This window comes from Columba livia, chromosome 14 (genome assembly GCF_036013475.1).
Source record: "Columba livia isolate bColLiv1 breed racing homer chromosome 14, bColLiv1.pat.W.v2, whole genome shotgun sequence".
Taxonomy (NCBI): Eukaryota; Metazoa; Chordata; class Aves; order Columbiformes; family Columbidae; genus Columba; species Columba livia.
This window is the reverse complement of record NC_088615.1, coordinates 9,698,089-9,726,031: the sequence shown is the minus strand read 5'-3', so window position 1 is coordinate 9,726,031 and position 27,943 is coordinate 9,698,089. Positions and strand designations below refer to the sequence as shown.

Here is a 27,943-nt window from a genome sequence, read left to right as displayed (position 1 = left end):
GCTGCATTTATCTCTCACTCTGGGTTTGAGGTAAATCAGTTTGAAGCAAGACTCTTTTGTGAAAACATCCATCATACTTGGACTCCACAAACATGCAGTCCATCACCTAATTGCAATCACAGTCTCTTCTCTTTGTGCTGATGACTTTGCTTGGTCACATTTCTGAGGTCAAATGCCAGGAGAAGGTTAATATCAAAAGGTTCAAGGTGACTAGGCTGACTCCACATCCTTTAGCCTGAATCTGTATGTGCTCTTGCAATGAACAGATCATAAACTTTGCAGTGCAGCTGCTGAGAAATGTCTTGAAATACTTCAGCTCTCCAGTCAGGGTGATAGCAGCTCATTAAAGCACAGTATCTGAGCCCTCTCTTCAGAGAGGGTTTGGAGATCACTGCTGTTTCTTCTTTCTGTGCCATCAGAAGCAGGAAGGAAATAGAGCTCGGCTGATATTTTATGTCCTTGTGCAGAATGTGGTGACCTCGGAGTTGAAGCACTTGCAGAGACATTCCTGTCCTGTGCAAAAGCAATCAAGATTCCATTACTCAACACAGGAATCTCAGTGCATATTGGGTTAAACTGGAAATGGACTTATTTTCTGGGAGCTAAATTAAGAAGATAAATCTATGTGAGCTAAAAGATTAAATTTAAACTAGCAAACTAGCAAAAACCATTATTTTATTTCCTTCTTCCTCACCCTTGCTGCATCCTCCTCTGGTACATGGCGATTGGAAGAGGTGACACCCAGGAAATCCATATGAACAGCTGATGAAAGTCCTCTTTATGAGCAGATTATAAGCTTTGCCATTACTCTGAGCTGAATATGTCCATATTTTTGGCATATGTTTAATCCGGGTTGGAGTTGAATATTTATAGATGAGGGTTTTGATATCTGTGGTGCTTGCTCCTGAGCCACCCCACTGGAAGGAGGAGACTTTCTCCCATCAGCAGTTCCATGGTTGTGCAGACAGTGGCTCATCCCTCTTACTGGTTGTGAACAACAGGCAGATGGTGGCTCCAGAGATTTGCCTAATGGTCACAACGGGGTTCCTGGAGGAAAAACCTAAGAGAGAAATCCAGCTATTCCACGAAGAAATATGGCAGGACTGTGTATATGTCCAATGAGCATAGGAAAGCTGTCAAGTGTGTTTCCCTGGGGCATCTACAGGTGATAAATTCAGCCTTGCTTCTTCTCAGGAGTGTATGAATTACCTGGGATATGTCAGGTGCATCTTGGACACAGCTTCCATCTCCATGCTTGGAGATGTGACTGTGGACCTTTGTCTCCAAAAGGTCCATGCTGCCGCTCCTGCTCACAATGCAGCTCACAATGCAGCTGCCGCCTCATTAAGCTGATTTTCACACCCACAGCCCATTAGACCAGAGCTTTGGGATCAGCGCAGCTGCCAGCAGGTTTCTGGGTGGAATTCCAGGTCTGGAGCAGAGCTTGCAAATCCTTAACCATTTTGTGACCTTGGTAATACAGGGAAGGAAGGGGAGAGGGAGCTTCTTCTCCCAGCATGGATCTGCAGCATCCACAGGTGTCTGAGAGACTCCGGCCAAAGTCCATGGTGAACAGGGGGAATAGCTGACAGAGCATCCTCATCGCAGCCCCCTCTTCCTGAAATGTGCTTCCTCACATTCGGTCCAGCAGATTTGTTAAACTCTCAGGTGAGCTGCAAGGACCATCTGTTTTTCAGGGACCTTAGGGATGAGTGAAGCAGGGAGGAGAAGTGGCTTAAGGGGTAATTGAAAGTCTTGCAAGTGTGTCTGGTTTTCTTTGAGGAGAGAGTGGTTTTAGGCCGGCTCTTTGTCTACAGCTACAGATTACAAGCAATGTGGTATATTTCAATGCATTATTGGGTGGCCGGATGACATGGTAAGTCCTGAGAAGGCTTATTTCACAGATCACACTAAGATGCAGTGCTGCTCCTGCAGCATGGGTCTATTAGAAACAGGAGGGAGAAGAACAATGAGGAAAACAGCACAAGGCTTGGCTGGGCATGGGGGAACTTGCCTTAAGTTGGACCTTTCCCTTAGGCAGGATTTTTCTGACTTTAGATTCCCTCCATTCCCTGCTCCCAAGCTGACATGTGGTCAAAAGGAAGCAGAGCAAAAGCAGTTTAAAAGCAAAAAGGGTGACATGATAGTGAATTGGAAGGTCCAAGAGGGAACCTAAGACCCAAAGAGATTATGACCTCAGAGGGTTAAAAACCATTTTTTCTGTCCAGTCTTCTGCCTCCAAAGATGACAGAGGAGCAGATTCTGAGCTGTACCTCTCTGATAAGACTGTTGCCTTACAGAAGGCTGAAAACATATATTGTATTAATTTTCATTTCATTTTGTCTGAAATTACTTGAAATATGTTTCTGTAGACAACCAAGCTTATTCTTAACTCTCCCTGTTACACATTCAGCAAGAATTTATAGGCAGTGTTAGAAGTATTCATATCCTTGCCTATTGTTCATGCTGAAAGCCTCTGTCCTGGAAAAAGAATTGCATTTCCTAATGCTCATCCACAGAGCTGTAAATCAGGAGCTGGGGAGAGTGTAAATGCATCCTCTCCTGCACTGGCCATAATGTCCTGGGAATGTTTCTCTTTATGAATAAGAGCTACTTCTCTTGCCTTGATCCCTTGATCATCTAGGGAAAGATCTGGTTTGGTGCCTAGCTGGAAAGATCTGCAGAATTGAGCAGATGCTGTGGGGTGTTTCCAGAGAGGGCAGAAGCAGCAATCACAAACCATAACCCTACCCACATAGATGGATCCATCCCTAGAACAAACATGCCACAGTCATGTCATGGGACTCCGGGCAGACACACGTGGTTCTGGGGGCTGGGGACCTGCTTTTGGTGGACCTTGCAGCCCTCCTGGCATGGTGCAGGAGCATGGGGAGAAGCTCTCAGCACAGCCCACAGTCTCCTCTGCAGCCCAACCTTGCACTTGCGCTGCCTTTTCTTCATTTGCTACAGTACTTCCCATCTAGGGAATGTGAAACGTAGCTGACAAGCTAATCAGAGAAGATCACAGCTAATGAAGTGAACTTAGGGATAAGTGAGAAGAGGAGGAGAACCAGTCTGTGAGGATATCAAAGCTGTGGTTCCCATTATTTTCATTTGATTGCACTGGGCAGAGAGAGGGCAATTCTGCTCTTGGGGAAAATGAAGCAGCTCCACTGAAGTCTGCTCATTCCAGATTTACCTTGAAGAATTTGAGAGCAGAAACTGGCCTGAAGTATGTATAAAAATTTATTAAAGCTTTGGGACAGATTGTGCTTTACTTGAGTATGTGTGTGCAGGAGGGAGGAGGAATTTCCCTCTTCCTTCCCACAGGAAAGTGCTATAGTCTCTGGCATTAAAAAATGCAGGACTTAGTATATTTATTTGCCCAAAATGACATCATCGGATGGCTCAGAGAAGGTCAATTTGAATGGGCCGGAAAAGGGAGAAGGCAGTGTTCAAACTCTGTTCTCCAGCCACTGCTTCCATGTGTCCCGGCATCCTGAGGACCATTTCACTGGGGGCCAAAAGGCGCAGAACCTCCACCACCCCATGCATGAGTGTCACATCTCTCCCAAGAAAGCCAACAGGTAGATGGCAAAAATGCACATCTTGCTTATTTGAACATTAGTTCATCCAGAATGTGATCCTGCCTCAGGCACAAGCACATTTCTCCCAACTCCAACATGAGCTACATCAGGTCCTTGGACTTCTCTGGCCAGGAGAATAATAAAAGCTCATGGTCCTCCAGCCCTAATGTCTCATCCCACAACAGGTAAATGGGAGAATGCTGCTTTTCCAGGTATATAGAAAAGAAGTAAGGCAGAGTACTGAAAAAAATGATATAAAGAGAAAATAAAATTATGGAGATGATGAATAATTCCCTTGGCATCACAGTACCCGGCCCTTCGGCTGATCCTTCTTTGCACCAGTGTCCCCATTGGGGTCACAGTTGCCAGGTCTGTTATCTGCTGGAGGTGCAATGCTGTATCTAGTGTCTTAAATATCTGCCTCCTCTGTGTTGAGCTTGGAGGCTCTTGCATGGGGAGATGTGGGGGAGCATCAGCCCGCAGCACCCGTAGGTGCTCAGGGGATGCTGCAATGGGATGCACGTGGCTCCAGAGATGCTTCAGGCAGCAGGATCTTCATTTTAGTGCAGCAGGTTTTGAAAACCATGACGATAAGCTGAGCTGTAAGATTGCAAGAAAACATTATCTGTCCACACAGGAAAGCCATCTGCATTCACACAGAGGGGCCTGCACACACTGCCTGCTGCTGAGGCATACTGTCTGACTAAAAATAGTCACTGAGTTAGTTTTACTAGGAGATTTAACATCTTCTGATTTACTTCCTGAGGAGTAAGTAACATAACACATGATACCCTCTTATTTCAAGGTAATCCTCGCCCTTTATTGTCAGAATGCAAGCCAAAGGTGCACATTTTTCAAGGAATTGTTTGAATTACTTTCCTCATCCTGATTACTTTTATTCACTTTTTCCTTCATCAACCGTCCTTTGGGTATTAACCTTGTATTTACGCTCACATTAACCAGGGTCAGCATCAGAAAATGTTCTTGCTCTTGCTTTTGCTCAGCCACCTGGAGAAACAGAGAAAGGAGACAGTACCAGACATACGCTAATTTCTAACATGTGTTTGCTGCCTCGGCAGCTCAACCACATAAGTCACTGCAGGAATAATTGCCATTTGAGTACAGTCTTTGGATGTGCACAAGCCTGAGAAAGTTCTGCCGTGGAGTGAGTGTCCTGTTGAATATCATCAGACTGAGAGCAAGAAGGAAGCCAGCTTTGGTACAGACTAGTAATTGGTGATACACGAAAGATTCAAAGTTTGGCTTCATCTGAACTACTTACGTAAGCCACTTGAATAATAAAAGGAAACAGCTATAAATTGGGATGAATATTTATATCTGTGATAAAAACACCCTCTGTTTGACTATTAGGAGAGAAGCCTGGGCTTCCTGCTGGCCACGCTATTTCCAAAAACATCCAGCAAGATCAGTTTGGGTTGCTTTCAGGGTTTCCTTTGCATCGAAAGGACACGTGAGGTTGGATCTGTGGGCTTGTGGCTCTTGCTGTGTTCTGGGGTGGCCTGGGGCTGCACAGTGTCCCTGGCCCTGGGCAGACGTGGCTTTTGATGCCAATAGCCTAGTTCAGCTCAAGTGATTAAGGCGTCTGACCCTCGGTGGGTGGCATCTACAGGTCAGGGGTTTGGTGGACTGGAACAGATGCTGCCAAGGAATAAGATAATTCTGATACTATTTATTTAGCCTTTGCCTGCAAGTGGATAAGTGATATCTCATCTAAGAAAGCCATACGTCTTACCCCTTCTCTGCACGTCTGTAATTTTCATAGCCATGTGTAATAATCCTAACGCTTTGATGGAGTTTCATTTTTCCAAAGTGTTTTGCTTTGGCCCAGCTTTTGCCCTCACTGGAGCAGTTGGGAGTTTTGCTGTTGACTTCAGTGTGAACATCATTAGGATTTGGAAAACCCAGCAGTCTCCTGTGGCAATTAGGTCAGGGTGTGTGTTGGAGGCTGTTTTCTGCCTGCGGAAGGAGGAACGTATTTGAGGATGTGCCCAGTTCAAACTCACTGAAAGTCCCAATGACTTCAGAGGTGAACCTGGCCAGGAACACCGCTCACAGATGAGACCATTTTTGTCATAATCTTGGAAAGGATTATGCTGTGGAAACTTTTCTGCCATTCACAGATGAAGGCAGAGCAGCCATAAGCCTGGTTTCTCATGGAAGGGAGTTTCCTAACGCTCGTATCCTTCCCTGTGCCTGCCCTCTCCCACCTCTTTTGCCCTGCTGTAACTTGTTAATCTATTGATCAATTTTATCCAAATTCACCAAACAGTAAGAAAGCTCATATATAGTTAAATTCTTAAAAGTTTACGGGAGTAGGAAGCAATGTATGTTTGTACTGACCAAGTAATGTTATAGCACCAGCTTATGCAGAAGATACTCTAGAGCATCCGTGTGTGAGCAACCCCAGAAAAGACTACTCCCGCTTCACTTTTAAGATCCATCACAAGTGTGGAGACATCCAGGCTTTACTAGTTTTGCTATTCACAGAATAAATTGTTGTGTTAAAACTCACAAGGAAGTTAATACTCTCATTTCCAGCTTCATTTTGTGTGTTGGGGGGCAAGATTTTAAGCAGTGGGAACCTGGTTTCTTCTAAAGGCTCTACCAGATGACTGGGGCTGTAATGTCAGAACCCCTTCCTATTGCCAAGCTAGAAAGCTGCTGTTTTCACACCCAGCCTGTGCAGGAATGACAACCCCTTGGGCAGGGATGCAGGACCTGATGTGCACCTGCCTGCTCTGAGATCTCTCCTCACACTGACATCTCCTTTTGGAAGCTTATTGTGTGGACCAGGAAAACCAAGGGCTGAAATTCTGCTACTCCCTAGGTGGAACCAGCCTTGCCAGGTTTTCCATTATGCAATTTGCTACATCTTGTCTTATTCCAGTAGATGTGAAACCTTTTTCCGGAGGTAAAAGTGTACTGTTGGAAATGTGGTATTGGAAGGAAGCCCTTCTCCACCCAACTCTGCTCCCCAACTCCCAGGGCAGAGAGGATCCCAAACCACTTCTGACTATTTCTTCCATGCAGTAATTCCTAAAGAAGTGACCCTTTTCTAAGCTGCCTTTCTTGTTTTTAGAGTTTCACTCCTCCTTGCTTCACTGCAGGGACTATGAAGCCGTTTTATTGGCTTTTCTTTTTTCTAAATTGAATTTTGGCCAGTGCTGCTCGTGTGGCTTTCCCAAGGCAGCTGAGCTCTGGACTGAGTTCTGCTGTGGCTCCATCCCAGCTGCTGTAACACCATTCCTTTGCTTGTCACTCCCTTTTTCTGAGATTGCGTGTTTGGAGGAGTGAAGGAATGAGGGACGTAGACTGGGAGGGGATCTCAAGCCCATCAGGTCTGCTCTGTCTTTCCATAAGCCAGCACAGCTCCCAGAACAGCTTTTTTCTTTCTCTGTTTCAATAAGCTGGCAGCTGTAGCCATTTTCTTCAGTTTTGTTGCAGTTATTGTATGTGCTGGATGCCTTACAGGTGTGTCACAATCCTAAAGGCTAATTTTTGTGCAGCAGTCTTCACCAGCAGATCTCTTTGCAAAAAGGGTTCACATATTTTCTCTGGTTCTTAGTGGGGAAACTGAGGCACGGAGCAAGTCTGTGTGAAGCAGAGGCTGAACTGGGGACAGAAGTAAGTTCACCTGCATGCCAACACTGTGTGTCTCTTAAGCCACAGGGCGCAGATCATACAATATAGTCCCTGCTCGAATGTGCAAGCCTCCTCTGTAGGTGGACATGGGCTGCTATTAGCCAAGGCTCGCTCTCAATTAACCCTGTGACCAAAGCTTGCTGCACACTGAAATCCTTGGCCATTTTTTAAGTGCTGTCTGTCAGTTATTCTTTATGGGCCACTGAGCAGGGCTTTCCCTTGTTGGGTCAGTTCTTAATTAGCAAGGTTTAATAGGACCTGGGTTTATCAGGCAGAAATAAAGCTTTGCTTCCAGCAGCAGCAGCCACCCTGCCCGTGACCGCTGCAATGAGGACACACAGGGCTAGCGCAGGCAGCGATGACCGGGGATGGCGGTGGGAGGCTGAGCAAAGGCAGCATCATTAAATACACTCAAAATCTTTTCTCTTTTCACCTGCAGGTCTTTTAGCATCCAGTCTGAGCCAGGGCTGTGCTGGTTCACCGGCCTGGGGAAGGGCTGGTACAGCCAAGCAGCTGCACATTCCTAGTGTAGGGTTAAGCAGGCACTGCTCAGGATTTTAAAGCCTTTTTCAAGGCATATTCAAATTTACAGTTACTCTTTTATGTCCCAGCATCTGCCTGCAATACAGAAATATCATTTATCACTTCCACAGTGCTCTGGTGCTGCTGTAAATCCCCAGCACTTCAGCTGAGCCTTTTTCAGAAGAACAGGTTGTCCTGCCCCAGCTGCCCCCCAAGGCAGTGATGGGCTCCATGGGGCAGCCCCACACTGCATGTCTTCAGTGATGGGGTTTTATTTCATTTGCATTCCTCCTACGACTCAGCCTTTAAAAACCTTCCTACTGCAATATGAATCGCTGAGATGATTATGTTTCACTCTAGTTCTCTTTTCAGGTTCCAGCCTGTTTTCATAACCAAATAAAATATCTGCCAACATGAGCATCTTGCTGCCTGCATCTTCTTTGAGGACACCAAGCTGCATCACCTCAATGATACCCACACTTGTTTCCCTGGGTGTGGACATACAACCTTGTTTTTGTCTCACCTCTTGATGCTGACCTCAGTAAGTTAATTATTCCCCGTGGCAAAATGTAGGGTCAAAAGCTGCGACTCTCCCCCAGCATGATGTGGACATGTCTGTTGCCCCGTGGCAGCCATGGATGCTGCCTGTAGAAAGGTCTGTGCAGGTGCTGCTTGTGCTGTTTAGTGATTTGCTCTTCCTAAAACCAATATATACATATATTCCTCAGTGTTTACCCTGGAGCAAGCGGATTTCCACTACTGGAAATTCAGCCCACGGATTCCTACTGCAGCAATTCACCTCTAGTCACAGAGGCAGTGGGAGAGAGATGTTTTTTGCTAAAAATAAATGCTCGGGAAAGCTGGCTTATCAAGACCATTTCTACCTTTCATCGCCAGCTTAAAAGGCTCCACCTCACATTGTCCTTTTCCCTCCAGGCGCGGGAGGCTGAGGGATGCTGCCCTGGCCAGGTCGCTGCTACCCTTGGTGGCGTGGTGCCATCCCCTGCCATCCCTCTTGCTTCAGTGATCCCCGACATCCTGCAGGGACTCAATCCTGCAGTGTGGCTGGTTGCGTTTCTTGGGCGAATGGAGACATGAGGCCATTCGCGTGTGTTTTTGTGCCGCGCTGCTCAGCACACGGCTCCAGGATCAGGAGCACCGAAGTGATGACACAAAACTGGCAGCTGAAACGTCCTCGCTCCAGAAGATCCAGGACCCCTGCACAGGCTGTCTGCACAACCCGGGGATTTTCATTTCATTTTTGCTGTAACTACCTTCTATGGTCCATAAACTATATTGTTTTCATTTAATTCTGGGAACATAATGAATTTCTGTGGGCTTGTTTCCTGTTCGGTGTAATATCTTCGCTAGATGTGAGGTTTATTTCACAAGCTAGTTATAAATTTACTCAAACTCCCAATTGTTTCATCTTGGGAGCAATCAATAAAAAGAAACATGAGGGAGATTTTAGACCCTTCGCATCCACTGAAATTCAGGGATGTAAATCTGTCGTCTGATTTTTTTTTCCCTGAGTGCTGAGTAACGTTGGAAAAATGTTAAACCTCATGCTAGTGCTTCAGTATGCCTATGTAATGGCCAAAGTGTGAAATTCTCCCCCAAAAAAGTGTTCAGCCTAAGAAAGCACACTGGATGTTGCAAAGAGGCAAGTAAAAACTGCAAAAATGGAGGGTGCATCGGGGTCTGGGTCCATTCCCTATGCAACTATCCATGCCCTTACCTCAGCCCAATCTACTCTGCCTCATCACAATATCATACGGATAACATCTATTTTTTCCTCAGTTTCCTGAAAACTTGATGAAGGCCATAAGACAAAAGCTAACCTTCCTGTAGCTAATCTGTAGCTGGCCCTTTTGTGCCTCCTGTCTGAAATACCCAGATTAAAGCTAACATCTGGCTATCAGCAACTAGATTTAGAGCAGCAGATATATATTTAATTTTCTAGATTTATCCCCTTTATTTTTTTGCCAATAGTGAGAACCCTAGGAGCTGCTGAGCGCTCTTTTGAAAAGCTTGCCAAAAAAATGCCTAATTCTCTTCTCACTTGTGCAGGCCAGTTGGAGATTGCTGGCAGTGTCAGTCTGGCATAAATAAAAGGAAAATCAGGCACAGACTCCCCAGGTCACCAAGAGCTTCCTGGGAGACTCCGCAGCATCCTGGTGGTTTTACACTCAGCATGGGGTTGCTGCTTGTCCATCAGGTGCTGCTCAAGGGTGGGGGGAAAATATCATAATTAATCCCACTTCTCCTCTTACAGCCACATTTATTTGTTTTTCTCTTCAGTATTGTGTTTCTAAATAAGTTTGCAGGCCTTTTATCAGTGCAAGTGTGTGTGTGTGTTTTTGTTTAAGTGAGCTGGGCTGATGCTCGAGTACTGGGGATGAAGGCACAGGGGCTGGGGTGCGGCAGGAGCAGCCCCATGGAGCCTCTGCAGGTTTCCAGCAGCCCAGTTGCTGCCCGTAAGACCCACCATGGTGCTCAGAGCCAGCTGGTCACTTCTTCTGTCCCACTTTTCTTGCTGCCTTCGTGCAGAGCCACTAATAAATAAGAACTGCATTGTACCCAGGCTGAATTTTATTCTGCTTGAATGCAGTTCCCAGAAAACTTGCGCTTTTTTTAAATGTCTTTTTTTTTTTCTCGAGATTATTTTGTTCTGTCTGTTGTCTCCTTTTTCTGACTTTGAGCACTTCTCTTTCCCTTTATTGCTGTGGGCTAAATGCAGAATCTTAGGTCGTGCTCATGAGATGCAAAAGGCCAGCAGTGGCTTATGAAACAGCAACAGAAGCTTGAAAAGTCCCTGTTCCCACTTTCTTGACATGTTGTGATGACTGTGCAGGCACTCTTCATCCCTTCCAGTGCAGAGTGAACTAAACTCACATGCGCCATTAGTGAAGCAAACTATTGGGTGGGCAAGGAATTAATTTGCAAGAGCAAATTCTGCATCAAGGGTGGTTGCCAGCCCTGTGATGCTTTAATAATAAACCAGGTGTTGCCACTGAATTGAGGCATAATTTAGGGCACAGTGTTAGTTAAAAGTAGAGAAGGCTTTTATTGTATCCCTACACAGCAGGTGAACCTATTTGTATTGATTTTGTACAGTTTTTCTATCTGCTTCTCAACTCGATTTAAACCCTCCACCCCTAACACTTTGTGATGGAGCAGCAATCTGAAGTTGCAGGAGCTGGATGAAACGATGAAACGTGGACGTTCAGGATCCAATGTCTGTAAAATTTCCCAGTGCATTTGCATCAGCAGCCTTAGGCCGTTTATCTGGGACACAAAAAGAAAGGCCAGAGAGCAGTTAGTGTTGGCTTTTGACCTCTTCAAGACATAGATCCTCTGTGCTTACTCCCTTGGTGAGATGCTGGGATGGGGTGAGGTGGGACAAGGCAGAGTGTGATCCGGTGCTCTGGGGATGGTGTGGGTGCAGGTGGGAAGATGGAAATAGTCCATTCATAATGGAGTTTAACTGTTCTTTGCCCCCGACATGTGCTCCCATCTCCCATGCAGCTCTCCAGCACTCGCTCAACTTGGGAAGGGGATGAGGGATGTCGGTGATGTCAACTGCTTGTGCCCGTGCAAAGTTCAGCATGCGGATTTATACATCTGGTCTGGAGAGCTGTGGAGCAGACAGCCCACTGAAATGTAGATCCAGAATAACTGGGGAGTGAGCCTGGGTGTGAGCACAGATGTGCAAGCATTTCATTCTCATTTTCCTTTTCAAGTTTAGTTTGAAGCACTTGTTGTCTCAAGGTGGGGGAAAAACCAACAACAGACTCTCTCCTTCTTATTTTGTGTTTTAGGAGATGTCCCAGCTTGCAAGCTGTCATGGAAACGTGAGGAGTGTGAAGCAGAGCTGGCTGCTGGGCTGCATCCCCAGCATCATCCCCACGGGTGTGAGTGGCTCTTGCTGCGGACCTGCCCTGCGATGTTGCGGCTGCAGGTCCCGCATCCCACCCAGCCATGCAGAGGGGCCCCGCTCAGCTGCACCAGCCTCCCCTCAGAGCTGCTTCTGCCAGAGAGGTGACAGATTTGTTCATTTGCTTTAAAAATCCCGTGGATCCCGTGTGCCAGGCACATGCAGGCAGAATTTGTTCCATAGTAATTTCTGCTCAAATTAAAATCACCAAGTACACAACCTAATGGCAAATCCAAGGAAACCAAAACCTACAGGAAGCGCATTTGGAGGATGATTCAAACCCACCTTGGTGCTGGGCTCCAACTTTGCCATCTCACGCTGCTCAATCAGCCAAAACGAGCCAGAAACACAAAATGGTTCCCAGGGCTTTGCTCTTCCCAGCACTCAATGAAACTCCATGGAGAAGCTTTTTGCCTGTCTCACTGTCCTTTCCTGCACACCAGGGTCACGTCCTGGCCCTACTGATATCAGTGGCAAAAGCTCATACCCTGGGTATGATTCACTCTGCTTTATTTCTTACTATACCTCATCCAATCCACTAATTTCTTAATCCTTTTTATTCACCTCAACTGCATTCTCTTCTGAGAGTCAGTATGTTCATTTGTGCATTTAAACCCACGATCTGGTTGTGCAAATGCCTCTGTTTATAGTGGGTCCCCAGTAAATCCAGCCTCCAGCTGCGAACATGGGGAACTTTGTGTGGCAGAGGGAAATTCGGGTCCTTTCTCGCTCCCCCAGCCTCATTTATATCTGCAAATCTGTGATCTTGCCTTGAAAGAATCTGTAATGACTCATTGCCTCTATTGGACCTACTGCCAATATCACAGTTAGTTATAACCAGTTAATTAACTGGAAAGTCTAATTACTTAAAATTCAGCCTTTTCCTGGGTTTTTGCTGTTGCAGGAGAATGCCAAATAATAACAGTGCTTTTCAATATAACCTCATTTTATTTTTCTTGGGGAACATACAAAAGTTATGTGTAAATATTTCTTTCTCCAGTGAGCACACTTTATTATCCCTTTTCCTTTAGCTTTCATTAAAAACTGCTCCCACCCCTTCTTTAACTTGAACATATAAATAAATAACGCCTGATTCAAACAACCTCAGCCATAAAAACCTGCTTGAAAAGAATCTCAGGCAACTACCACATCTGGAATAATAGTCAACATATTTTAGAAAGAGACTTCATTTTTCTCACACAGGATACTAAATCATGATGGCTCCATGTGCCAAAAATAACAGTGGGATATGACTATGGGAGGACGTGAACCTATAATGAGGTTCAATAAAGTACTAATCTTATGGGGTAATGCAATCTGGTTTGCTTTTGCTTAAAAAAATGCGTTCGTGTGTGTGTATGTGTGTGCGTGCGTGCGTTCATAGACTCTGGTGTGTTTTTTAAACAGGATTCTGGTACCTTCTCTCAAACTCACTTTGCTGTTTTGCAATGCAAATAACTGTTTCAAAGCTCATTAGCTTTGTCCCAAATTAGCCTCACTGCAGGCAGGATGATGGATTCCACCTGCCCTATCATTTCAATGCAGGACAATCTAATGGGACAATCTGCTGTTGTGACAGAGGAAGAGCTTTACCATTTACTGAGCATCTTCAGAGATGATCGGTGGTGCAGCACAATTTCTTCAGGTTTGACATGATCCCTTCTGCTCCAGTTCATCCCCAGTTAGAAAATGAACCTCTAATTACAGGGCCAGCAATTAAAATCATTCCTGAACTTGGGGAAATAAAAGATTATTCTCTTTTTGCTCTGTACAACACCATGGAGCTGGAGCGGAGAAGAAAGGTGACAACAAGAATGAGAAATATGGGATAAAACTAACCAAAGGGCAACACTGAATTGCAGAAAACTCTTTCTAATGCCGAAATTTGAAAGTCTAGGTTTGCTAGAAGGAAAGGAAAAAACCCATATACCTTCAGATATTTTTCTCTCTGTAGTGGAGGAAGACTGGAAGGGGTGTTGGACTTTTTCACCATTTTTCTGGAAACCCATTTTCTTGGGAATATCCTCCACCATCCTCCGTTGGGATGCTCAGCTGTGCAGCTGTCAGGATCTCTGGCCTGGGAGGATGGTGCCGAGGTGGTTGTGCACAAACCCAGGGTGGAGGATCCCACCTTCCTTTTCCTCCCCTTCCCTCGCAGGTCTTGCAGTCTCCATGGAGGGGGGCACTTTGCTTCCAGCTGAGGTGAAAACAGGGAAATAGCTTGGCCAGGTCACCCCACTGTGCAAGGGCAGAAATGAGAATGAATCTCAAATCTCTGGAGCCCCGTTTAATGCTTTACAGGACATTTTTAGCCCACAACATTCTTCATTCCTTTCTCCGACTTGATCCCTGGGAGGCTGGTGCAAATATTATCCAGCACTTTAGCTTGTTGTGATACAAGAAGACATGACACATGGATGCTTTGGCTTGGGGAATGTTGTCCCAGGCGGATTTTGTCAAACATAACTCAACATTTCCCCAGACATCTTGATCACCAATATAGTGCCAGCCCTTCTGAGCAGCCTATTTACTACACTGTAAATAAATCTAGCTTCAACCGATATATTTTTTGCCATGTAATCAGTCTGCTTTCATAAAAATTCACCTCTCTTGGCATTAATTCACATGTGCCTCACAAATGTGCACACTGTATTGAATCAGATGTGTGGGAAATATATATTTTTTCCATATGGATACCAATATACCATAAATGGTTTTCCCCTGACCCCGTCTCCCCTCCTTGCAGTCTCTCGAGGGCATATATCATAACAATTGAAATCTGATGAGAAAATGAAAAAACACTTGGTGTTCATATCTTCCAAGTAGTTTTCCAGAGTCCTGCTGCTGAAAGGGACATAAATCATTAGCAGCACTCAAGCAATGCTGTTACCTGAATATACAAAACAAAACATGCTGAGTTTCTTGCTACTGGAAAGAGGAAAATGTTGCAGCCACACGTATATCTTGAAATTGTTTATCATTCAGGTTATGTTTAACCGAAGGAGTTGTGCATGCTAGAAGAGATGGTAGTCGAAAAAGGGGGTGCAGGCCCTTGCAGGCATTACGCGGCATGAGGAAGGATAACTGGAATATTTTGGTGCTTTGCTACCCTGGGTGATGTCCAAATTGGTGCTCACCCCACATGGCATTGCCCAGCCCTGGACACGCTCACAGAGATGTCAGTGCCCTGGCAGCATCCCATGGGATAAAGCAGGGGCAAGCCCCCTGTTAGAGGTGCAGAGGACCCTCACTGTGGTCTGCCTGCCCGCTGCTGACAGGTGCTTTCTCTGGACCCTGGCACCAAGGGGAAGGGGACAGAGTAGCCAGCAAGAGCCATCTTCAGCTTAATGGAGCCTCGCAGGTCACAGCACTGAAGCTTTCCTGCAAGTATCTTCCAAGCACGTGGCCTGGTCTAACCTGTCCTCTTGATAAAATGAAAATTTAAAAAAAGTAAACCCAAAAGAAGTAAAACAGTAAGAAGTCTGTCACAAAAATGTCACCTTATTTTTTTTAGTGTTATTTTTGTAAGTAAGACATCTAAAAATGACAAATCCAAAGACCTCTGGATAGTTCGCAGACAGTCAAAAAATAGGTGATAACCATTCTGAAAATATTCTCCAAATCATTCACTTCCTGCTCCAAATTTTGAAGTTATATATTAACCAAAAAAAGCCCAAGTGCCTTGAAAATATCCATCAGGTTATTGTGTGTGATGAATACATTCCCAGAAACCACGCTCTGGTCCAGGATGTGCCATCAGCCAGAAAAGAGGCTGAAACCTGCGACCAAGTTACAAATAGTGAGTGACCGCAGTGCACTCTGTGCAGTGCTGCTGCTTTCCATCACAGGCAGGTTCAGCATCCCATGGTCCCCAGTCTGTCCTCTCCAGCAAACACAGGGACACCAGTTGATTCAGGGTCTTGCCTGGAGGAAACTAACAGCAGGACTGGGAGTAAAACCTGCGTATCCCCATTCCATCCTGCTAACTGGCAAGCCCACCCTTCCTCTGACATTGTACAGGGGGTCATGGAGAAGAAAACAAGAAAACTAGTCTCCGTGGTACCCCATGGCATCTGTTCTCCCCATGGTGTGGCAACATCACCACTTAGGACAGCTCTTGAGAAGGAACAGGGTTTGTTCATGAGCAGGAGGATAAGGTGACTTTCCCACACTGCAGCAGCTACTCTCGGCTTTCTGGCTCCATCTTCTGGAAATGAGACAAAATATAGATTTATCAGAGCCTGAGCTTTTAGAACGAGTTTCTAAAACGCCTCCTGGTTCTGTGGGCTCTGCAGTATGTCTGAGGCAAACAAATCCCTTTCATTATTCACAAAACTTATAATTAACTTTTGTAAAGTGCCTTCACAAGAAAAAAAAATAAATGGAAAGAGGACATCACAGTTGTTAAATGAAACCCAAGCCGCAGGTAAGGAGCAGAAGGTTGAGCATTTCACAACTAGACCATGCAGGGTGACCATGGGTTTTTTGATGGAGCAGGCAATAGGGCCATGGAAACAGCATTTTCTATCTCCTTTTCAAGTCATCCCCATTCGGTATGGGAGAACTGATGGATCCAATGCATAAAAGCACTCTGGGCACTCGACAGCCTTTCAGTTAGAAAAATAAAGCTGAGAAAGGATTTCAGAGCTTGAAGGAGCACAGTTTAGTGCTGGGACCCAGTACTAGTGGGACAGGACTCTAACACATCATCTCTAAATGGGCCAGTTCAGAAATCCCACCTTTCCCAACGGCCCTGGGCTGCTCTGCCTCAGCACATGAAGGATGGGGCATCCCAAGTGCACAAATCATCTCCCCAGGCTTTTTCGTGGCATTTCCCCACCCAGTGCAAAGATGCTGCCATACTGGGGTGTGCAGAGCATGGGGGCCAGAGATCCTGACCCTGAAATGATGCTGTCAGTGTTGTCATAGGGCTTGGAGAGAAGAGACAAAACCTTTTATCCTCTGTTTAACCCAGAGAACTGCCCTTTTAGGGTAACAGAGCAGGGATGGGGGAGAACAGAGGGACACGGGGAGTGATGGGGCAAACATGCTGCTTGCCAGCCTGGTGCCCTGGGCTGCACACATCCCAGGAGCAGCTCTGCCTGCTGAAAACCATTTAGGATACAGCACATTTCCCACTGCTTTATGCTCACTGTTTGCCAAGCAGACTCCTCCCCACTACTTGCTTTTGGGTTTATGCCACCCAGCTTAGGTTCCCAGGCACTGAGATCCCTTTGGCCATGGGTGCTGCTGCTGCAGCTGTGCTGGGCAGACGCTTGCCTGAGATGCTCCAGCTCTGCTGCGACACCACGGGCAGCCAAAAACCAGCCCCAGGAGCACAGGTTTAAAAGATTCAAATCTCTCTTGTGTTCTTGGAGGTGCATCTTGCCTGAAAAACCTAAGCCCTACAGATCCTCTTAGAGGTACTAATTAATTTAATGTGGCCACTATAATTGCATAAGGGCATCTTTCCCCCTCGCAGGGCTGCAGTGCCACGTACAACCCGGCCACCCAGCAAAGAGTTTTGTTCATTTTCATGGAGCAAAAGCCTTTCTCCTTTGCCCCTCCTGTTTCGCTTTGTGCCAGAGGGTGGTGCTCGATCCATGCTTTGCTGACCTTCCTGCTGCTGAGCTTTTTGGGTGGTACCCGGGTGAGGAGGCGGAGCGGTGGGGGTGTTTGCACGCCCGGGGGGTGCAGCCAGTTTCAAAGCGGCAGCAATAGCTTGGGATGGAACATTTGGGGAATATTCAACCTCAGCTACCTCTGAAGAACTTGCTTTTGAAAGGCCACCGTGTGCCTCTAAAAAGCCAGCTCTTGAGGTGGAGTCTGCAAAAAAATAAGGCATAAACAACCTCAAATGTGGGAGTCTATTAATTTCCTTTATGCCACCTGTAAGGAGCTACTTACTCCAAGTGGAGATCACTGAGTTTGGCCTGTAAAGTGTTTCTAAAGTTTTTACTTAACTTTCTATAGTTTACTTGTCATGATCTTCTGGCTCACAGTAATAAAAACTAAATTTGAGGATAATTTAGATATTAAATTCCCCGTCTCCTTACAGCCCAGCAGCACACACTGCTTCTATAGGGTCAAAGTCTTGAGCAAACCAGAATAACTTCAGATGCAGAAACACTTTTCCAAATTTCAATTGAGATAAACGAAGACAGGCAGGGGGTCTGACTTTTGGGGCCGGGAGCCATTTATTTACCTCACCAGCAGCACTTCAGGGACTCTGAGGATATCCTCATCTCTCTCCAGCATAGGCAGAAGCTGCTACATTGGTCATGCATCCTTATTATAGCCATCAGAGTAATGAAGTAGATTATTTACGGTTATCCTATTTAAAAAGTGATTCTTACAGTGGAATGATTGACACCCCAGGCAAGTAGCAGTAGATTTCCATGGCCATGCAACTGCTGCCACAAGAGACATGGGAGCAAAGTGAAGCACGTGAGCGCTGGTGCTCACCAGGTAAGTTTCAAAATGAAATGCTGAAATTCCCAGAGATGCCCCAAAAATGTGCATGTTGAGTTCCCAACTGTTTTAAATGGCTATGGAAATCTAATCCAGCAGACATCTTGAGAGTCTCACCTCCTTTCCCCTCTTCCTTGCCTCTCTGCATATAAATCTTTGTCTCTTGGTTGCTGGAGTGTGACTTATGATGCTTATTTTGGCAATGGGCAGTAGTGGGATGTTTCAGCTTTGGCTAAAGGCTGGAGCAGGACTCTCTCCTTGGAGATAGGTTTAAATGTGAGGGATTTGGCCAAGAACTTCCTGGTAGAAATAACTATTCTCCAAAGCAGGACTCTTAAGGAAAAAGCCAGGAGGCCAATTTGGACATCTGTATGGTTTTTGACTGAGATAATAGTAAACCATGGGATAGTGACCTGAGCAAACAGCAAAGCAAACCACAGATGATCTGATTAGTTTTCTGCCATGGACATTTTATCTGTATGTTCAACACTGAATGAAAGACCATTCTTCAAAGCCCCAAGCGTCTTTGGGGAAATCTTCTGTCATTACTATCCATGGTGATGTCAGTCAAGCCATACTTTGGCTCCGGGGCAGAGAAATCCATACCATCGATGCCAGTGAGCAGCTTTCTGCGGGATGCTCACAGCAGATATGATTATATTGCTGAGCAAACATTTGCTTGCTGCTGGGAGACACTTTGAAAGCCTCTCTCTATCTCTTTCCCTCCTCAGGGGTATGTAAGCTTCCTTTTTCTTCTTCTAATGGCATTCCTAGGCAGATTTGGGAGTCTTGTAGTCTTGGAGGGAGACAGTTTTTTGTTGATTTTAAAATGCAAGTGTATTTAAACATAAATTCTGGTCATTACGAATAATGAAGTGAGGCAGTGAAGAATGAATATTGCATGTCTTTTCAGTGCCTAGGAATCTAAGTTTGACTACAGCAAAGGGTTTTTCATGTCTTTTAGGCATGATAACGCAACCCAACCCAAGGTGACATGGTCAGGCTGCAGCAAGGTTTGTGCATCACATGGTTACGGCGATTGAATGTTAGGCTTTTCAAGGCCATCAAGGGATGGTAACAATTCCATTTAGCATTTAATTAATTAAAACAGCTTTCTAAATTTCCAGAAATCCTTTGGCCATGTAATAGTGGGCTTGTACTATATTCAACATGGGCAGCATTTGCAACATTTGAATGGTTTCAGCATTCAGGATCTTAAAATGACTTGGGATTATTTTGCTTCCCTGACCAGCCCTGCTTTTCATCCACAAACTGTGACTGCAGGGAAGGACAAGAGAGAAGGGAAAAGGCTGGGCTTTACAGGCTGGTAGTCACAGACTGCCTAGTCTTCTTCTAGCGTGGGCAGGTCCTTCTCTGGATGGGTTTGCTCTCTCTTGAAGGGCATTATTTTGCTCTTTATTGGCACCAGCTTAACTTTTTCTTTCTTAGTTTGACTTCAGAGGCAGTTATTACCAAATATTCAGGTTGCTGCGTTTAACAGCATATTGCATGATAGCAGCCTAAGGACACCAGCTTACTTCCAGCAGTTTTCCACTCCAACTTTGCTCCCTTCACTAGTGCCTGTCGTGAAGCACAGCTTCTGGAGCTGGATGAGAAATAAATTATAGACTCAAATTTCAGTGCCTTGAGAAGTCACTTGGTTCAAACTCAGCTCCAAAACCATGAGCCCGTTTCCTTTGTATGTGAGGGAAGGCTGGAGCTTGGTGTGGCCCCAGGAAGATCCCATTCTGACAGGCACCATGACAATAAACACGTTAATTAAATTAATTAATTTAAAGGGGCAAAGGTTCAGTGGGCGGGTGGTGCTTTTGTATTTCCAAACCAGTTAACTCAGCTCAAATTCAAACCTGACCAAGACAGATATGCTTGGACTAGCAAAACCCAGCATAGTGCAGAGACTAAGACAGGCTCTTTGTATGAGACAAGCCTTGGTGGCTGGGATGAGGCATGTCCTTAGGTTAACAGAAACCCAATAAGATATCAAATTAGTTGGGGCTCTCTGTTCTTTTTTGAAACCATTAGGAGAATTGTGATGCACCAGGACACAGGGTGCTATTCTTCCTATCTCTTGGCTTCATTGTGCGGGGGTGAACAACGCCAAGAGGTGTAATTTAAAGGTGCTGTGACCTCCCATGAGCAGCTCTCCCCATTGTGCTGCCGGTTTTGTTTTCTGTATGTGTTTTTTTTCTCCACTGAGATCTACTGATCATAAATATGCATGAATAAAAGAGCCAGGGGAGAGGAGGGGAGGGGGAGAAGTGGGCTCATAACCAGCTTGGATAAAGTCCTTTTCTGAATTTTCCACTCTCGGCTTCCTGACGTCGAATGAAATAAGGGACCACACTGCTGGATTAGCTCAGCCGGAGTTCCTATTTCCAATTGTAAAAGCAGAACCCTGGCATCATAACAATCATTATAATTATCACTTACAGAGGGGTCTTATCATATAACAGCTTCTTTTTATTGGGGATGGAGGGGGACCGAAGGGGGCTGGGGGAGATAATTCCAACCGCAGGGGTTTGCGTCTCCATTCATCACTTTCCAAACAAGCCACTGGAAAATTGAAGTCCCTGAGCAATTTACAGATTACAGCTCTCTCCTGGTACAGGGACACGTGTGTGCGCACACACACGCACACACACACACACTCGGTCCAGACATCAGACCCAAACCAGGTATGCCTTGGGTGACCATCAGAAAGAATGAAAAAAAAAAAGACAAGAAAAAAACCCACCTCCCCCCGTCCTTCTTTTCTGCTCCAAACTCAGGCAGAAACGGACGTAACCTTCCCTTTTAAGCCTAGCAACTCCAGCCTGGCCGCACAGCTCCTCCTGGATTAATCTTTCTTTTTTTTGGCTCAGTGAATTGTGGTCAAGGCCATTGTAACGTGAGTGCTGCCGGGGCACGGATTGGCTGGAGGAGGCTCAGAGAGGCCCCTTTTCACAGGGGACTAATTGCTTTAGACCACCAGTATTTGGGAGCTACAGATGTCTTCCTTAATTTGCCTAGAGAGCACAATCGGCCCCATCTGTTGCATTTTTTTCCCCCCTCTGTCTCTCAAGTCGCCTTCTTCCCCCTGTCTGCAAAGGCCTAAATTGAAAACTCATCAAAAAGTAATACAAGAGCAGTTTGGCTGGGAAGCTGCTGCCGTGGGGCTTTGCCTTTAATAAAGGCCCCCCTGCTACTTTTACACATGGGCTGGGGAGAAGAGAAAGGAGGAGGAGGAAAGCAGAAACAACCTAGAAGGAAGCGGGGGGAGGAAAAAGAAGCTAAAAACTAACAGCCAGATGGGATATTTGGAGGCAGGATAATTTGATGTGTCATGGCTGGAGGAGAACAAGGGGCAGCCCCTTGTTTTCTCTGTGTACACACAACAAAATAGATGACTTCTGGAGAGGGGAAGGGAGAGGAGCCGGGGGCCGGCTGGGGGCTGCCCATCCCGACATCTCAGTGTCGGTGGCGGGGAAGTGGTCGCTGCCCTGTGGTTGATGGCTTCCCCGGCACACACCTTTGAGTGTGGAGGAAGATGGAGAGGAGTCAGAAGAAGGGAAGAGGGAAGAGAGAGGAGAAGAGCCTTTGCCCTTCTGCAGGGCTGGGACGTTGTCCTGGCCCGAAGCTATCATGTGGAGGTACTATACGTAGGGTCTGGACAGAGGATGCTGCTCTGCACCTGCCCATACCCAAGAAATCAGAAGAGTGTGTTGCTTTCTCCTTGCTGGGACAGTGCTTTGACTCCGGAACATATAATGGACCTGCATCACCCACAGGATCTTCCTCGTGTGCAGGCACTGCTTCATCTCAAATTCAGTTCTGAGCAAAAAGAGAGGGCAAGCCCAAATAATCACTTAAAATATTAATTGGGAAGGTTGTAGGGGAAAATATGCCTCATCTTTGTTCAAAAGCCCCATTATGGCCCAACATCAGCACGCACTGCTGACAAGAGGATCATAAACCCCCATATTGTTTAAAGCAGGTAGAAATGGCTTTTCCTTATGACAAATCTGGTGCTGGTGTTGGGCTGGGATATGGTGAAGGCACCAGGCATCCCTGGCTTGGTGTGCATGCTTGGTCTGTGCCCCTGCAAAAAGCAGTGGATGTCCTCACAGCCCACCTGGGAGACAATAAATATTATCCCATCCCATGCAGCCCAGTGTTTGTTTGACCCCACTTTGGAAGCCACGCGTAAGACAGGAATGAATTCCCAGCCCTGCGGTGCAGCCACAGGGACATCTCCTTCCAACAGTGACCGCCTGCGCCAGGCCAGTATGAAGAAATAGCCTGTTGCACCTCATTTGTGATTTATTTGGCACCAAGGGTTTTTGTCTTGCCTTAAAATAATCCTGTTTTGTGCAGGAAGTCGAAGGGTGTGTAGTCAGTGTTGCTGTCCTTTATGCTAAAAGAGAAGGAGGCTCAAGTGATAGGGAGAGCCGCACGCATCCTTCTCCCACCCAGCCGCCAGTCACCCTGGCTCCTGCCTTGCCAGGAATGGGTGCTGCGGTGGCAGGAATCTTTCTGGTTGCCCACTGCAGAGGAAGGCAGGGAGCTGCCTGTTCAGGCAGCACAAATGAGAGTTGATTCATTATCTTGTTCTGTCCCGAAACCTGAGCCCAGGTGCCAGCACCACGACCGTCAGCGCTTGATGGATCATTCCCATTTCCTGGCTGTCCATCAGGCAGGATGAAGTCCTTGGAAAGATTTTGTTTAGTTTTTCAGTTACGGAGAAAGGAAAAAAAAGTCCATCTATCTTGAAGTACTGTCTCGAAACAATGTGAAAGAAATCACTGCAGCAATTTAGTGCTACTGCTGGGAGTCCCATGAGGCTTGGGACCTGCGGGATTGAGCCAGTGGCTCTCACATCTGCTGAAGGACAGCTTCCAGCTATTGCCACCATCAATTCCCACATTGCTGACAACATCAACAGCTGCTTTTTAGCATAGGTTTCCTAAAAAGAAGGGAAAACGGTGCCAGGCTTGCACCTCTGCCAGCTGAGATGGGGGCACAGGGACAAGATGCTTTCAGTGCTGGATGGCGGGTTCCACCAGCGCACCCTGCAGCCACGCAGCCCCTGGGCTGGGTAGAGCCACAAGGGTGCTAAAAAGTGATTTCTGCATTTCATATACTGCCACTCTGCTTGGGAGTGGGGAAATTCTCCCTCCTGGGAAATACCAAAGGTTTATCAGTCTCAGAGGAGCTAAATGAGGTCCTAGGCCCCCTCCAGTGCCAGCAAAGTTTTGGAGAAATACCCCACCTCAAACAGCCTTACTGCTGTCTTTGCTTTTTTGCTTATTACTGATTACTTTGTTTATTACTTTTTGCTTTTCCTTGGGTACCACTAGTTAAAAAACACATAATTATTGCTTCTACTAGGAAAAAAAAAAAAAAATGACAAAAAGATATTTTATCAAGCTGTGAAGATCTCAAAAGCACTGGTGGAGAACAAAGGCTGCAGGACCGAGGCTTCACCATCCAGGCTGTGTCCTGGGAGCGCTCCAGTGACCTGCTCGGATGGAAAGCCCACAAGCACATTTCTGTGCTGGGCCAGTTGCTTCCCAAAACAGCCGTCTCCTTGGGGAGAAGATGTGAATGGCTTCCTTGAATAAGTCACTGGATAGCCTTGGCCAAGGACAGGCTGGCTGCTGCTTCCCGTAGGTCTCTGTCTCACTACTCCAAAACCGGATACTCTGTTGTGACATTTATTTTTCCTCCAGCAGATTTCAGAAAAGAAAGCGACTGGGTGCAGGATAGCGGTGCCGATGGGGAACAGTGATGCTGCAAGCTGTGGGGTGAGAGGAGACTGGGTCAGGGTGATGGGCACCCATCTTGTCTGCTTGTGTTTCTTGTGAGTGTTAAATTACACATCAGCAGTGGAAAACTTTTAGAAGAATATGGCAATCAAAAAAATGCAGATACAGTTCTTAGTGTTGAAACAACACAGAAAACATTGAAGAGCCACTGGCAAAGCCATTGAGCTTTTGTCTAATAACTCCTGTGATAATAATTGGCTAAGCCAAGGCAGATTTTAAAGGGGCTTTAAAATTCTTGTTCAGTGGCTTGAAAGACAAAAGGCAGAGGCTCCCTCCTCTCATGTGAACATCGATGTGAATCCCACAAAATCCCATTATTCCTCTTTTAGATCAGCAGTTTGATCAGTTCAGCCTTTTCTCTCCCCAAGGCGACAACTTTCCCCCTTTGTGCATGTTTCCCCCCTCAAGATCTGAGCACCTCACCGTGCACACACATGATGCTGCAGAGCCTGGTCCCCTTCTCCTTTGAACCCTTGCAAGTGGCCGTGACTTGCTGTCCCCACCATGACAGTAAGGGTGACAGAAAATGAACGGGTGGAAGTAGAGGAGGGAAGTCTTTTTGCAAGAGCACCCACATTCACCGGGCTACTTTTCTTAAGAATAAGCAGTTTGTTGCATTTCAAAACCTGCTGATGCTCTCAGGCTTTGCTTTCAAGATGCTAGTGAAGCTTTAGCACCTGGCAGCTTGAGGCAAAACTTGATGGTTTAAAACTCACATCCTCATTCAGAGCTAGGTAAAGCTGCAGCAGAAGGTAAAATACTCCTAAAAATCAATGGTTTGGTTGATTTTTTTGAGTGAGTAAACCACACAGAAGAAGAAATGCTGACACCAGCCCAGGTCTATTAAGCAGGGAGCTTGCTGCACTTGGCCTCTGCTTGAGACCTTCCATATGTCCCCCTTCCCAGGTTCACTGACATTTAGACCAGCTCATGGGCAGCTCTAAATTGTGATGACTGGGATTAAGCAGCTCTGGCTACAGGACTCCTTCACGCTTGTAGTCAGCGCACTGGAGATGCTAGCTCACAGGGACATGTATCTGGGAACATCCCAAGTTGGATGCACTTACGGACAAAGACTTAGAGGGAGCTGCTGCTCTTTTTGCACTCCCAGGGGCTACTAAGTCACCTTTCTCAGGAAAAATCTGTGAATCTGCAAAAATCCACAATCAACAAAAGTTCTATCACCGCAGCTAGGTGCTCAGGGGTATTTCAGCAAGATTTGATGTAAGAGAAGGGATGGGGAAAGGAGGCTGACTTTTATTTGGGAGATGGAGGCACAACGCCTAGATAACTGTTTCTTCTCTTGGCTGAGTACCAGATGAATACATCCATCCCTTGCATATTTTACACCAGACCCTCATTCTAGTTTGACACAGCTTTGGGCAAGAATTATAGAGGCAAAAAAGGTCATGAAGCAGTTAGAGGGGGGTGACACTGCAGTGTTGACAGTCTCACAAGGTGAGCCTGTAAAGTCTTTCCAGTTTGGGAACTGGTGCTCCAGGTTCCCTAGTGTCTGTACAGCCCTGGACAAGCCACGGTCCTGCTCACCAAGGAGCTTCCCACATTTAATACCGACAGAAATAACAACAGTTTGGAGCTGAGCAATAACCCCTCCAGCAGTAAATGCAAACCCTTCCCCGGGCTGGAGCAACTTGGGTTGCAACACCACAAGAAATGGTGAGTTCAAATACAAAAAATTCCCATTTTCTTTGCAAAATTTTCTCTTTTGAGAGGACTAGAAGTGACGTTGAGCTGAAAGCAAGTTTTACACTAATAAACTACTTTGGACTCTCATGAACTGTTGTTTTTTTAATGGCAAATAATAAAAGAATCTAATAAACTGATGGGTTTTTTTTTAATGGCAAATTTTAAGTGGCTGGAGCAGAGATCAGGAGTTCAGCCTCTTTCCTTGTTCTGTTTGTGGTATATTTATCTTCATGAAGAGAATGGTAGCAGGGGGATTTATTTTTCTGAATGAATGTTTCTAAGCCCCCCATACCTCCAGGGCTTATAGTAAGGTTGGATCCAATGACAGGAGAGTCAACATTATAAGCCCTTAGAGAGGGCTGAGTGCCTTGTAGATAGTCTCAAGTGGATGCGCTTTCAGTGCGCCGTTACCCCGGCTTACATTAGCGGCTGAAGGGACTTTGTCTGTCCCTGATGCCCTCGGGTGACCCGCGACCCCTGCGACTTCGCTCCGCCGAGATCTGACGCTCGCGTGAGCCCCCGGCCGAGGAAATGGAGAGGGGCATTGTGCCGCGGAGAAAGAGCAACACAAACACGGGGTGTTCTCAAAGGAAACAAAAACCCAGTTGAAAAAAAATCCTCCCCAAGCTGGCAGTGAGGGGCAGCCAGGGAGAAAGAGCAGGCACACGCGTTGTCGGGCAAAGCTGCCCCAGAAACTCGTTGCTGGGGGGTTTCTGGAGCTCCTTGGGCTTCTTCTGCAGCAGGGTCTCTGCTGGCTTTAGCTGTGGCTGAGCAAGATGCAGGGAGTGATGGAAAGTGGGTTTCCCTGTAGGTTCTGCATTTCTAAATATAAAACCAAATTAGGCTTGTTTTGTTTTTGGGGAGTGCTTGATGAATGTGGTGGCAAAGGTACAGTGTGGAGATAAGATGCTGTATCCATGTGTCCCAAAGGAAAAACACAGAGCTACATCCCACTCATGTCTCTGCAGAAAAAGCTGAAACTTCATTTGAAATTTCAAATGTCAAAAAGGTGCTGGAGCAGCCTAAGCCCTGCACCACGAAGCACACCAAGCCCTGACCTGAATCCCCCATGGTGTGTGATCACCCACATTGGTCAGACAGCCAGGCTGGCACTGTCCCCAGGGCTGGCACCCTTGCTTGGGGCAGGGAGTGGTGGTGGGGGCGGGTAGAATGGTGCAGGGGTCTGTAAGCGAGCTAGATCATTACCATTGTTGTTCTGCACAGCCAGTACCTCACTTTGAACAGTTCTTAATGCCCAAGAGAGACCACCTGGTCCTGGTCAGTGGCTCCCTGTGGGGACGAGTGCTTGTGCAAACAGCTGCATTCCCCCTGGGAAGCTTTGGGCTGATTTAGGGTGTTGAGGGTCACCACCCTGCCTGGCTCTGCTTGTCCCCAAACCCATGCCCAGCTGCTGCTTTCTGCCTAACCGAGACAGCGACACCTTCATATAGCCTCCAGCCACTGCACAGAGAGACCCAAAGAGTGCAGGATCTGCCCTAAATCACAAGCTGGCAGAGATGGCATCATGTTCCCACCTCCTCTCTTGAAACCTGGGCTTTCCCCACCTGTGTCCTCCATCCCCGCTTGGCTTCAGGCCTTGCTGTTTGTCTTTAGGCTCAGATTCTGCACTTTGGAACAGCTCTGGGAGAGAACAGGACATGCCCCCCCCCTCTTTAAATAGGTGCTGCAGTGGGATGGGTGCAACTGTGGTACCAAACAGGGCAGGGAGGTGACAGCGCAGCATCTTCTCCATCACCTTGGAAAAGTGGGACTTGCCCCCTCTCAGCCCACCCAGCACATGGCCAGTGCGTGGGAGCATTTTCCAGGTGCCAGTGTGAGTTTAAAGGTTAGAAAGATGAGTGGAAAAGCCCATGTCATGGGTGCCTGAGGTAGCAGAAGAATTTCACTGGCATAGGGGAGTGTATTGACCCCAGAGCCAGTGAGTGGATTTGCATGCTTAATTCCTGCTAAGCATTTTTGGAGGAGTAATCTGATAAAATCTTCAACCTGCTGATAGCATAACCCTCATAAAAAGCCTGTGGGCCTTCCAGCTCCCAGGGGTGCAGCACAGGGCCAAGGGAAGGGAACTGAAAACCCCATGTGCTGGTGGGGAAAGAGCAGCTCAGCTCCTCTGCGGCCCAGGACAGACGGAGGAGAAGAAGACTTTTATCCCATTGTTTTTCCCTGTGATTAATCCATCTAAAGTGCTCCTCTGAGCGTAGCCAAGGGCA

General features: G+C 46.5%; 1 long non-coding RNA gene across 1 annotated transcript in view; it reads left to right on the top strand.

Moving 5' to 3' along the window:
* LOC135575385 (uncharacterized) overlaps window positions 1–13,172 on the top strand; it is a 32,067-nt gene extending 18,895 nt beyond the window's left edge. The window contains exon 3 of the long non-coding RNA XR_010466007.1: window positions 11,594–13,172. This is a non-coding gene — a long non-coding RNA (uncharacterized LOC135575385). The remainder of the gene's footprint in view (window positions 1–11,593) is intronic.
* The last annotated feature ends 14,771 nt before the right edge of the window (window positions 13,173–27,943 follow it).